At 35.6% G+C, this 12,733-nt stretch overlaps 1 non-coding gene across 1 annotated transcript; it reads right to left on the minus strand.

Moving 5' to 3' along the window:
- Positions 1-11,830: 11,830 nt before the first annotated feature.
- LOC112731011 (small nucleolar RNA R71) lies at positions 11,831-11,938 on the minus strand. The gene has a single exon (XR_003166807.1). It is a non-coding gene; the product is annotated as a small nucleolar RNA R71 (small nucleolar RNA).
- Positions 11,939-12,733: the final 795 nt, after the last annotated feature.

The raw sequence follows: 12,733 nt of genomic DNA on the forward strand, positions 1-12,733 counted from the left end.
ATTGGTCGGTTCCATCGAGCGCGTACGTGCCGACGACCGACGGCTACGCGTTGGCCCTGGGGTCTTTTTGCGTCTCGCGCAGAGTATGTGTGCGCGGGCGTCTGGGAAATATGCTCGCATATAGACGCGTCGCTCCTCGCTCGCTCCATGGCTGGCTGGGTGTATGCATCCACGTTACTCACGGTGCGCATGCGCTCATGTCAAACTTAATCTTTAATTTATTCTGCTCCTTCCTTATGCATCTTCCTTATTTCTTACTTTTTGCCCAAACTTCTAACCACTTACAAACGGATCAAGCATCGAATGTAATAGAGGAGGATTACAATATATCAATTAGTATCATCATGGTAGGTTTGAAGGACTCAAGTGCCCATTGCTTTATTGTGCGGAGTTGTGAAAAGTGGAATCATTTCCGTGCCTAGAAATATACTTTATATTTCTAGAAGCCCTGGATGTTAGCTTCCAAAACTATTAAGAGCGTGCCATTTGGACTTATGTAGCTCCAGAAATGCACCTTCGAATCCACGGAGGTCAGATCCTGACAGCATCTGCAGTCCTTTCTCTGTCTCTGAATCAAACTTTTTCCAAAGCTCCTCAATTTCAGCCAGAAAATACCTGAAATGATCATAAAACACAAACTCAAAGTGGAATCAAAAAATATGAATTTTCACAAAAACCTATGAAAATATAATAAACTTAAACAAAACATAACAAAAACTATATGAAAATGATGCCAAAAAGCGTTTAAAATATCTGCTCATCAGAGTTATATTCATCTCTTTATGGATTATTTATCCAAGTGTTATTTTATTTGAGGTTTATGCTTTGATCAAGTCATGATTGAGTTTTGCTCTTCATTCCTAAAGATTATAATTGTTTGAAAGCATTCTAACTTTGTTTTGGATTCTAGTATTACTTTGGAAAATTTAATATTGGAATTTCCTTGAAAACTCTTTCCCATGACTTTTTAATATTGACTAGGAATAGTGTTTTAAAAAGTGTGCAACTTTATAATTCTCATAATCTTCAATTGAATTAGAACTAGTTTGAATAAGTGACATATAATTCAACTTAGGATCACTCTTGAATTTTATGCGAATATAAATCATAATTGTGCTTCACCTCTTTTCTTAAGTAATTGAATAAGAAATTAGTGATTAATTAGGTAAAACAGAAATTGAATTACCAAGGAATTAGAATTTAATTACTTATGATTTGTTCTTAATTGATCTCTATATGCCTCAAATAAATAAAGACAAGGATTGTTTTTCTAAGAGTGAATATTTCTGAAACCTTAACATTCTTATCATCATTATTTTCATTCACTCCTTTGCTATTTGTTTTGCCTCAGCTCACATTTAATTCCTTCACTCAAATTTAGTTGTCTAAATAAAGCGATAAATTAATCATTGTTGATTAGTCTATTGACCCTTGTGGGAACGACAACTCACTCACCATGGTATACTTGATACGATTCGATGCACTTGCCGAGTTGGTTTTATGACCATTATTCACACCGCAACAAGAGAGAAAATCCTTCATCCTCAACTTGTGTAGATATTTTATACACTTCATGGCATCATTTTCATATAGTTTTTAGCAGGTTTTATTTAATTTTATTAAGTTTTCATAAGTTTTAGTGTTAAATTCACATTTTGGATTCTACTATGAGTTTATATATTTTTATGCAATTTCAAGTATTTTCTAGCGGAAATTGAGGGCTGGAGAAAAAGTTAGCAATAGTCTGATTCAAAGACAGAGAAAGCACTGCAGATGCTGTCCAATCTGACCTCCTTGCACTCGAAAGAGATTTCTAGAGCTACAGATAGCCAAAGGAGCGTTCTCAATGGATATGGGAATCTGACTTCCAGAGCTTTCCAACAATATATAATAGTTCATACTTTTCTTCAGATAGAAGGCCCAAAACTGGCTTCCAACGCTAGCCTCCTCCCATCCAGGCGTCCAGGGCCCTATGGAGGAGACCAGCGTCCAAACACCCAAGAGGATCCCTAGCCGCGTTCAACACCCTAGAGGCCTCCTAGCACATGGATCTCATCAAGCTCATCCCAAACACTCACCAAGTGGGCTCTGGAAGTGGATCTTAGCACTAAAAAGACTATTTTACCCTTCTTATTAATTCTTATCGTTAGTTTAGTATTTAAGGGATTTTTACATAATCATATAGAGATTTTATGCCATATTTTGTTTATCATTGTGTTTTCTATCAGTATGAGCTTTTAAACCTCCTAGGTTGAGGTGAGGAGCCCTGCTGTATTTTAGGGATTAATAAAGTATTATGTTTCTCTCAATACGTGTTGATTTAATTCTAAGATATATTTTTGTTCTTCAACATGATGAAGGGATGACCCGTGACAATCATCTTCTTCTTTATACTAAGACGCATGCCTGATAACCACCCGTGTTCTCTTAGTTCTGTGAATACTTAAGTGGAAAGCATTGAACCGCCAGCTTGACTATACATCTCTTAGATGGCTAATCCACGACTTCGTTGGGGACTTCTCAAGATACCAGTTCAGCCGAGGTATGGGAGATTAGGGTCTTGTGGTAGAGGCTAGAACCAAGGCACAGCACCTCTGATCCAGAATATTTGACCTTGTCTGTGGCATTTTGAGTAGGATTACCAAAGAGAATGAACTGCAGGAACTTCACCCTCAATCAGAATGGATCCGCACTAACCCTGGAGTTTAGATCTGGAGGAGTATTGGCGGCTGCTCAAACCAGCGTCAATCACATATAGCCTGCCATAGAAGAAATCATTCACAATTGAAGAAGACAGTAATACCAGAGTTAATCCAGAAGGACAAAGCATCTCCAAGCCTTAACCACCTTCTTATCATAGTTTACACAACTTCTGAGTTCTGATTACCCTTTTTCATTCCTTTTATGCTTTTAACCAAATTCAAACCAATAACTCTTTTACCTGCCTGACTAAGATCTGCAAGAAAATCATAGCTTACTTTAAACCACAATCCTCGTGGGATCGACCCTGACTCGATCAGGTATTACTTGGACGACCCAATACACTTGCTGGTTCAGCTATACGAAGCGTGGGGATTCGTGCACCAAGTTTTTGGCGCCGTTACTGGGATTGTTCGAGTTTGGACAACTGACGGATTATCTTGTTCCTTAGATTAGGTATTGTCTTTAATTTTGTTAGCTTCTTTTATTTTTTATTTTCTTCTTTCTTTTTGAAAAACATTTAAAAATTTTTCAAAAAAAATTTTTTTTCTTTCTTTGTTTAATCTTTGTTCTTGCTTTGAGTCTTTTGTTTTTGTTCTTGTTGAAATTTTCAAAATTTTGAGTCTTTCTTTCTAAAAATTTTCAAAAATAGTTTCTTTGTTTAAATCGTATGTCAATCTTTAAGTTTAGTGTCTTCTTGTATTTTTCTTTTATAATTTTTGAAAATTTTGTGTTTGGTTTTCAAAATTTTTATGTTTGGTGTCTTTTGCGTGTTCTTATGTTCTTTGAATTCTTTGAGTTTTGTTATTGGTATTCTTCTTGATCTTCAAAGTGTTCTTTTTTTATTTTTATTTTGATCTTAAAAATTTTAAGTTTGGTATCTTTTTGGTGTTTGTCTTCAAATTTTCGAAAACTTAGGGTCCTAGATCTAAAATTTTTAAGTTTTATGTCTTTTACTTGTTTTTCTCTTTTTTCATTAAATTCAAAAATAAAAAAATAAACTATCTTTTCTTCTCTTTAATTAATTTTCAAAAATCTTAAATAAAAATTCATATTTTAATTTTAAATTTTTATCTTACCTTATCTTAGTTTTCAAATTTCAAAATTAAATCTTTTCAAAAATCATATATTTTTCAAAATCTTATCCTAGCTTTTTAGCTTTCTTTAAAATTCAAAAATTTAAAATTCAAAATTCAAAAATCTTATCTTATCTTATTTCAAATTTTAAAAAATTAAACCTTTTTCAAAATTTAAATATTTTTCAAATCCTTTTTAAATCAAATTTCAGTGCCTATCTTTTTAAAAAAAACTTTCCAAAAGAGAGAGAAGACAAGTAACTATCTTTTTAAAATTAATTTTCAAATCTTTTTAATTTAGATCACATCTTTCTTAACCTCTTTTCAATTCTTTATCTTATTTTTCTCTCTCTTCTTTTTCAAAACTTCCTAACTAATTCTTATCTCTCCTAATTTTCAAAATTTCATCTTCTATTTCTCTTTTTTCTTTTTCGAAAATTTACCATTTAATTTTCAAATCATTTTAATTTATTAACCTTAATTTTCGAATTGCATTATTAAATAAAACAAAAAGAAAAATATTTCAATTCTTGTTTATCTTTTCTATTTCTAATTTTTTTCCTCTCTACTTCTATTTATTCGAACTCTTCTTCTACTTCTTTTATCATCATTTTTCTATCTTTCTCTTATTTTTTCACATCTCACTGGGACCTCTCTATACTCAAATCAGACATAGAAGCTTCCTTTCTTTCTTTCTTTCTTTTCTTCTCTTCCTGTTTATGACCAGGAACAGGGATAAAGAACCTCTCTTTAATCTTGATCCTTAACCTGAAAGGACTTTAAGGAGGAGCTTAAAATAAATTAAAGCACAACACTCCAGAAAAAACCTTTCAGAAAATCTTGAACAAGAAGCTGAAGACATGGCCGAACCTGAAGGAAAGGCCAGAAAGGTTCTAGGTGACTTCACCATGCCTACCTCTAATTTTTATGGCAGAAGCATCTCTGTACCTGCCATTGGAGCTAACAATTTTGAGCTTAAACCTTAGTTAGTCTCTCTTCTGTAATAGAATTGTAAGTTCCATGGACTTCCACTGGAAGATCCACATCAGTTCTTAGCTGAATTCTTGAATCAGTGATACTGTTAAGACTAATAGAGTGAATTCTCAGGTCTACAAACTTATGCTCTTTCCCTTTACTGTAAGAGACAGAGCTAAGATATGGTTGGATTCTCAACCAAAAGAGAGTCTAAACTCTTGGGAAAATTGGTCAATGCTTTCTTGGATAAATTCTTTCCCCTTCAAAAGATGAGCAAAATCAGAGTGGAAGTTCAAACCATCAGACAAAGAGAAGGTGAATCCCTCAATGAAGCTTGGGAAAGATACAAGCAATTGATCAGGAGGTGTCCTCTTGACATGCTCTTAGAATGGTCTATCATAGGAGTGTTCTATGATTATCCGTCTGAGATGTCCAAAATATCATTGGATAGCTCTGCAGGTGGATCACTCAACTAGAAGAAAATGCCTGCAGAAGCAAGAGAACTTATTAAGATGGTTGCAAACAACCAATTCATGTACACTTCTAAAAGATACCGTGTAAGTAATAGGGTACTTCAGAAGAAAGGAGTCCTTGAAGTTGATACTCTGAATGCCATATTGGCTCAAAACAAAATCTTGACCCAGCAGGTCAATATGATCTCTCATCATTTGACTGGAATGCAAATTGTAGTTAGCAGTACTCAGGAAGAAGAGCTACTTCTGAAGTAGAAGCTTATGATCCTTAGCAACCCACCATGGAGGAGGTGAATTACATGGAAGGATCAATAGAAGCCTCAGCAAGCCTTCAATAATAATCAAGGTGGAAAGAACTAGAATAGGTTTAACAACAGACCACCATTCCCATCTTCTAAGGAACATATGGAAACCCCTAACCAAAACTTTTCTGACTTAGTCACTCTGGTTTCCAACCTCTCTAAGACTACTCATAGTTTCATAACTGAAAGAAGGTCCTCACTGGGCGTTCAAAACCCATCCTGGCAGCAGAGCTGGCATTGAATGCCAGCCAGGGAACACTGGTTAGGCGTTCAACACCTAAACAAGCAGGAAGCTAGTGCCGAACGCCAATGAGGAAGCCTCACTGGGTGTTCAATGCCCCAACAGATAGGGAAGCCAGCCAAAACATCCCTGCTGGGTGTTCAACGCCTAACATGATTGGAAAACTGGTGTTTAATGCCAGTAAGGGTATACAGCATGAGCAGATATTTTATACGCTTTTTGGCATTATTTTCATATAAATTTTAGCATGTTTTATTTAATTTTTATTAAGTTTTCGTAAGTTTAAGTGTTAAATTAACATTTTTGGATTCTATTATGAGTTTGTGTGTTTTTATGCACTTTCAGGTATTTTCTGACTGAAATTGAGGAGATGGAGCAAAAGTTAGCAGAAGTCTGATTTAGATGTAGCGAAAGCACTACAAATGCTGTTCAGATCTGACCTCCTTGCACTCAGAAAGTTTTTCTGGAGCTACAGAAGTCCAAATGAAACATTCTTAATGGTTATAGAAAGCTGACTTCTAGAGCTTTCCAGCAATGATAATACTCTATACTTTGCTTCAGATTAGAAGTCCCAAAACTAGTGTCCAATGCAAGCCTCCTGCCCCACTCCAGGCATACAGCACCCAAAAGAAGAGACTAGCATCCAAACGCCCAAATAGGACTCCCTAGCTTGTGTTCAATGCCCTAGAAGCCTCCTAGCATGTGGATCTCATTAAATCTCACCCCAAACACTCTCCAAGTGGGCCCCGAAAGTGGATATTAGCACTAAAAATACTGTTTTACCCTTCTTATGTAATCATTAGTCATTAGTTTATTATTTAAGGGATATTTTACATAATCATAGAGAGCTTTTATGCCATATTTTCGTTTATCATTGTGTTTTCTATCAGTATGAGCTTCTAAACCTCCTAGGTTAAGGGGAGGAGCCATGCTGAGTTTTATGAATTAATAAAAGTATTACTATTTCTCTTCAATCTGTGTTTGATTTAATTCTAAGATGTATTTTCGTTCTTCAACATGATGAACGGGATGACCCGTGACAATCATCTTCGTTCTTCATACTAAGATCACATGTCTGACAACCACCCGTGTTCTTCATGCGTTCATGTGAATTCTTAAGTGGAAAGCATTGAACTGCCAGCTTGACTATACATCTCTTAGACGGCTAATCCACGACTTCGTTGGGGACTTCTTGAGACACCAGTTCAGCGGATGTATTGGGAGATTAGGGCCTCTGTGGTAGAGGCTATAACCAAGGCGCAGCATCCTCTGATCCGAAAGATTCGACCTTGTCTGTGGCATTTTGAGTAGGATCACCAAAGAGAATGAACTGCAGGAACTTCCCTCAATAAGAATGGATCTGCACTAACCCTGGGGTTCATATCTGGAGGAGTATTGGCAGCTGCTCAAACCAGCGTTAATCACATACAGCCTACCATAGAAGAAATCATTCACAATTGAAGAATACAGTAATACCATAGTTAATCCAGAAGGACAAAGCATCTCCAAGCCTTAACCACCTTCTTATCATAGTTTACACGACTTCTGAGTTCTGATTACCCTTTGTCATTCCTTTTATTCTTTTAACCAAATTCAAACCAATAACTCTTCTATCCGCCTGACTAGGATCTGCAAGATAACCATAGCTTGCTTCAAACCACAATCCTCGTGGGATCGACCCTGACTCGCTCAGGGATTACTTGGACGACCCAGTGCACTTGCTGGTTCAGCTGTACGAATCATGGGGATTCGTGCACCAATCCTCAACTTGCCTATTCATGAGCGGGACAGTGCCACCATCCTTACCATGGGCGGGACAAAACTACCATCCCCACAATATTTATATCTCAAAATAAGCTTCCGTAACACCCTAATATTCAAATCCTTATGCTCGAGTCATAAGTCAATGATAACAAGGTGGTACAACTCTCAAGGTGGATTAATAGTAAGAATATATGTGTGTTTAAATGAAAGAATTAATAACTAAGAAGCCTGATGAGGGGATAATTTATACGCTTTTTGGCATTGTTTTTAAGTAGTTTTTAATATAATTTAGTTAGTTTTTATTATATTTTTATTAGTTTTTAAATAAAATTCACATTTCTGGACTTTACTATGAGTTTGTGTGTTTTTTTGTGATTTCAGGTATTTTCTGGCTGAAATTGAGGGACTTGAGCAAAAATCTGATTCAGAGGGTGAAGAAGGACTGCATATGCTGTTGGATTCTGACCTCCCTGCACTCAAAGTGGATTTTCTGGAGCTGCAGGAGACCAAATGGCGCGCTCTTAATTGCGTTGGAAAGTAGACATTCAGAGCTTTCCATCAATATATAATAGTCCATACTTTTCCGAGTTTAGACGACCCAAACTGGCGTTCAATGCCAGCTTTCTGCCTTATTCTGGAGTTGCCAGAAACAGGTTGCAAAGCAGAGTTAAATGCCAGAAATAGGTTACAAACGGGCGTTTAACCCCAAGGAAGACCTCTACATGTGAAAGCTTCAATGCTCAGTCCAAGCACACACCAAGTGGGCCCGGAAGCAAATTTCTGCATCATTTACTTATCTCTGTAAACCCTAGTAACTAGTTTAGTATAAATAGGACTTTTTACTATTGTATTCACATCTATCTTTGGATTATCTTTTGATCTTTTGATCACGTTTTGGAGGCTGGCCTCTCGGCCATGCCTAGACCTTGTTCTTATGTATTTTTAATGGTAGAGTTTCTACACACCATAGATTAAGGTGTGGATTTCTGCTGTTCCTCATGAATTAATGCAAAGTACTATTTTTTTCTATTCAACTCAAGCCTATTTCTTCTCTAAGATATGCACTCGTTCTTCAACCTGACAAATGTGATGATCCGTGACACTCATCATCATTCTCACCTACGAACGCATGCCTGAAAACCACTTCCGTTCTACTTGCAATAGCTTGAGTGTGTATCTCTTAGCCTCCTGGTTCATGACACATGGTTGCCTCGCCTGACAACCGAGCCTTCCATTCCATGAGATCAGAGTGTTCGTGGTATTGGCTAGAATTATTGGCGGCCATTCCTGAGATCCGAAAAGTCTAAACCTTGTCTGTGGTATTCCGAGTAGGATCTGGGAAGGGATGGCTGTGACGAGCTTCAAACTCGCGAGTGCTGGGCGTAGTGACAGACGCAAAAGGATTACTGAATCCTATTCCAATATGATCGAGAACCGACAGATGATTAGCCGTGCGGTGACAGTGCATTTTGGACCATTTTCACTGAGAGGACGGGATGTAGCCATTGACAACGGTGACGCCCAACATAAACTTGCCATAGAAAGGAGTATGAATGATTGGATGAAGACAGCAGGAAAGCAGAGGTTCAGAAGGAACAAAAGCATCTCCATACGCTTATCTGAAATTCTCACCACTGAATTGCATAAGTATCTCCATCCTATTTTATATTTTATTTATCTTTTAATTATCAAATCTCCATAACCAATTGAATTCGCCTGACTGAGATTTACAGGGTGACCATAGCTTGCTTCAAGCCGACAATCTCCGTGGGATCGACCTTTACTCACGTAAGGTTTATTACTTGGACGACCAAGTGCACTTGCTGGTTAGTTGTGTGAAGTTGTGAAAAAGAATTAAGATTATGAACATGCGTATTAAGTTTTCAGCGCCGTCACCAAGGAATGAACGATCACGATTTTGTGCACCAAGTTTTTTGCGCCATTGCTGGGGATTGTGCGAGTTTGGTTAACTGACGGTTCATCTTGTTTCTCAGATTAGGTAATTTTATTTTAATTTTAAGATTTTTATTTTTATTTTTATTTCTATTTTCGAAAAATTTTCAAAAAAAAAGAATTCATTAAATTATTCTATGTTCTTCAGAATTTTTAAGAATGAATTCTAGAGTTTCTTCATGATCTGTTGAAGCCTGGCTGGCTGTCAAGCCATGTCTAAATTTTTAGACTGAGGCTTCCACTTATCATGGCAAGAGTCCTTGGACTCTCATCTAATCAGCTGTTATATGCCTGATTTGTATCTGCTTAAAGCTTGGCTGGCCACTGGCCATGTCTAGTGTTTTGGACCGAAGCTTTCACTGAAAGCTTGGCTGGCTAGTAAGCCATGTCTAATTCCTGGACCGAAGCTTTAGACTAACATTGCATGATTCCTGGAATTCTTATTAAAAATCTTGAAATCCTTATTTTTCTTTTTCCAAATGATTTTCAAAAAATCCAAAAAAATTTTTTTAACAAAATCATAAAACCAAAAATATTGTGTTTCTTGTCTGAGTCTAGTGTTAAATTTTAAGTTTGGTGTCAATTGCATTCTTCTTATTTTCGAAAATTCATCATATGTTCTTCACGATCTTCAAATTGTTCTTGATGAATCTCCTTGTTTGATCTTTGCATTTTCATATTTTGTGTCTTTTCTTGTTTTTCATATGCATTTTCAATTTGTTAGTGTCTAAAGTTTGAAAATTTCTAAGTTTGGTGTCTTGAATGTTTTTCTTTTCTTAAAAATTTCTAAAATTAAGTCTTGATGTTCATCTTGATCTTCAAAGTGTTCTTGGTGTTCATCTTGGCATTCAAAGTGTTCTTGCATGTATTTGTTGTTTTGATTCATAATTTTCATGTTTTGTTTCAATTTTGTGTTTTTCTCTTTCTTCTTTAAAAATTCAAAAATCAAAAAATATCTTTCCCTTATTTTGCTCATAATTTTCGAAAATTTGAATTGATTTAGTCATAAAGTTTTAAAATTCAATTGTTTCTTATTAGTCAAGTCAATTTTCAATTTAAAAATTCTATCTTTTTTCAAATCTTTTTCAAAAATCAAATCTTTTTCATTTTTTTCCAATATTTTCGAAAATTTTAAATTTTGATTTTCAAAATCTTTTTCTTATCTTTATTTCATATTTTCGAAAATCTCACTAACATTTAATGTTTTAATTCAAAAATTTTTCAAGTTGTTACTTGCCTATTAAGAAAGGTTCAATCTTTAAATTCTAGAATCAAATCTTTTAATTTCTTATTAGTCAAGTAATCAACTTTAGTTTCAAAAATCGAATCTTTTTAAATTTCTTTTCAATTTTTTTTTTCAAATTAAATTTTCAATCATATCTTTTTCAAAATCAATTTCAAAATCCTTTCTAACTTCTTATGTTTTCAAATCTTTTTCAATTAACTACTTGACTTTTTGTTTGATTTTAAAAGTTTTCTATTTCAATCATATCTTTTCCAAAACTCCTAACTACTTTTCTCTCTCCAATTTTCAAAAATCACTAACTTATTTTTTAAATTCTTTTTAATTAACTAATTATTTTAAATTTCAATTTTATTTTATTTCTTTTTATATTTTTGAATTCTAATTAATTAATTTAATAAAAGCAAAAATATTTTCCTTTTATTTTAATTTAAAATTCAAATTCTTCATCTTCTCTCTTCACCATTCTACTCTTCTATTCTTTTCTTTTTCTACTCACATAAAGGAATATCTATACTGTGATATAGAGGATTCCTCTTCTTTTCTGTTCTCTTCTTTTTCACATGAGCAGGAACAAGGATAAGAACATTCTTGTTGAAGCTGATCCTGAACCTGAAAGGACTCTGAAGAGGAAGCTAAGGGAAGCTAAAGCACAACTCTCTGGAGAAAATCTGACAGAATTTTTCAAAAAAGAAGGAGACATAGCCGAAACCAATAATAATGGTGGAGGTGCAAGGAAGATGCTTGGTGACTTTACTACACCAAATTCCAACTTACATGGAAGAAGCATCTCAATCCCTACCATTGGAGAAAACAATTTTGAGCTAAAAACTCAATTAGTTTCTCTGATGCAACAGAATTGCAAGTTTCATGGACTTCCATCAGAAGATCCTTTTCAATTTTTAACTGAATTCTTGCAGATCTGTGATACTGTTAAGACCAATGGGGTTGATCCCGAGGTCTACAGGCTTATGCTTTTCCCATTTGCTGTAAGTGACAGAGCTAGAATATGGTTGGACTCTCAACATAAAGATAGCCTGAACTCTTGGGATAAGCTAGTCACGGCTTTCTTAGCCAAGTTTTTTCCTCCTCAAAAGCTAAGTAAGCTTAAAGTGGATGTTCAAACCTTCAGACAAAAAGAAGGTGAATCCCTCTATGAAGCTTGGGAGAGATACAAGCAACTGACGAAAAAATGCCCTTTTGACATGCTTTCAGAATGGACCATCCTGGATATATTCTATGATGGTCTGTTTGAATTAGCTAATATGTCATTGGACCATTCTACAGGTGGATCCATTCACCTAAAGAAAATGCCTGCAGAAGCTCAGGAACTCATTGACATGGTTGCAAATAACCAGTTCATGTACACTTCTGAAAGGAATCCTGTGAGTAATAGGACGCCTCAGAGGAAGGGAGTTCTTGAAATTGATGCTCTAAATGCCATATTGGCTCTGAACAAAATATTGACTCAGCAAGTCAATATGATTTCTCAGAGTCTGAATGGATTGCAAGCTGCATCCAACAGTACTAAAGAAGCATCTTCTGAAGAAGAAGCTTATGATCCTGAGAATCCTACAATAGCAGAGGTGAATTACATGGGAGAACCTTATGGAAATACCTATAATCCCTCATGGAGAAATCATCCAAATTTCTCATGGAAGGATCAACAAAAGCCTCAACAAGGCTTTAATAATGGTGGAAGAAACAGGTTTAGCAATAGCAAGCCTTTTCCATCATCCACTCAACAACAGGCAGAGAATTCTGAGCATAATCCATCTAGCTTAGCAAATATAGTCTCTGATCTATCTAAGGCCACTTTAAGTTTCATGAATGCAAAAAAGGTCCTCCATTAGAAATTTGGAGGCACAAGTGGGCCAGCTGAGTAAAAGAGTCACTGAAACCCCTCCTAGTACTCTCCCAAGCAATACAGAAGAGAATCCAAAAAGAGAGTGCAAGGCCATTACCTTACTTGATGTGGCCGAACCCAAAGAGGAGGAGGAGGACGT

The sequence above is a fragment of the Arachis hypogaea genome, chromosome 12 (genome assembly GCF_003086295.3).
Source record: "Arachis hypogaea cultivar Tifrunner chromosome 12, arahy.Tifrunner.gnm2.J5K5, whole genome shotgun sequence".
NCBI lineage: Eukaryota > Viridiplantae > Streptophyta > Magnoliopsida > Fabales > Fabaceae > Arachis > Arachis hypogaea.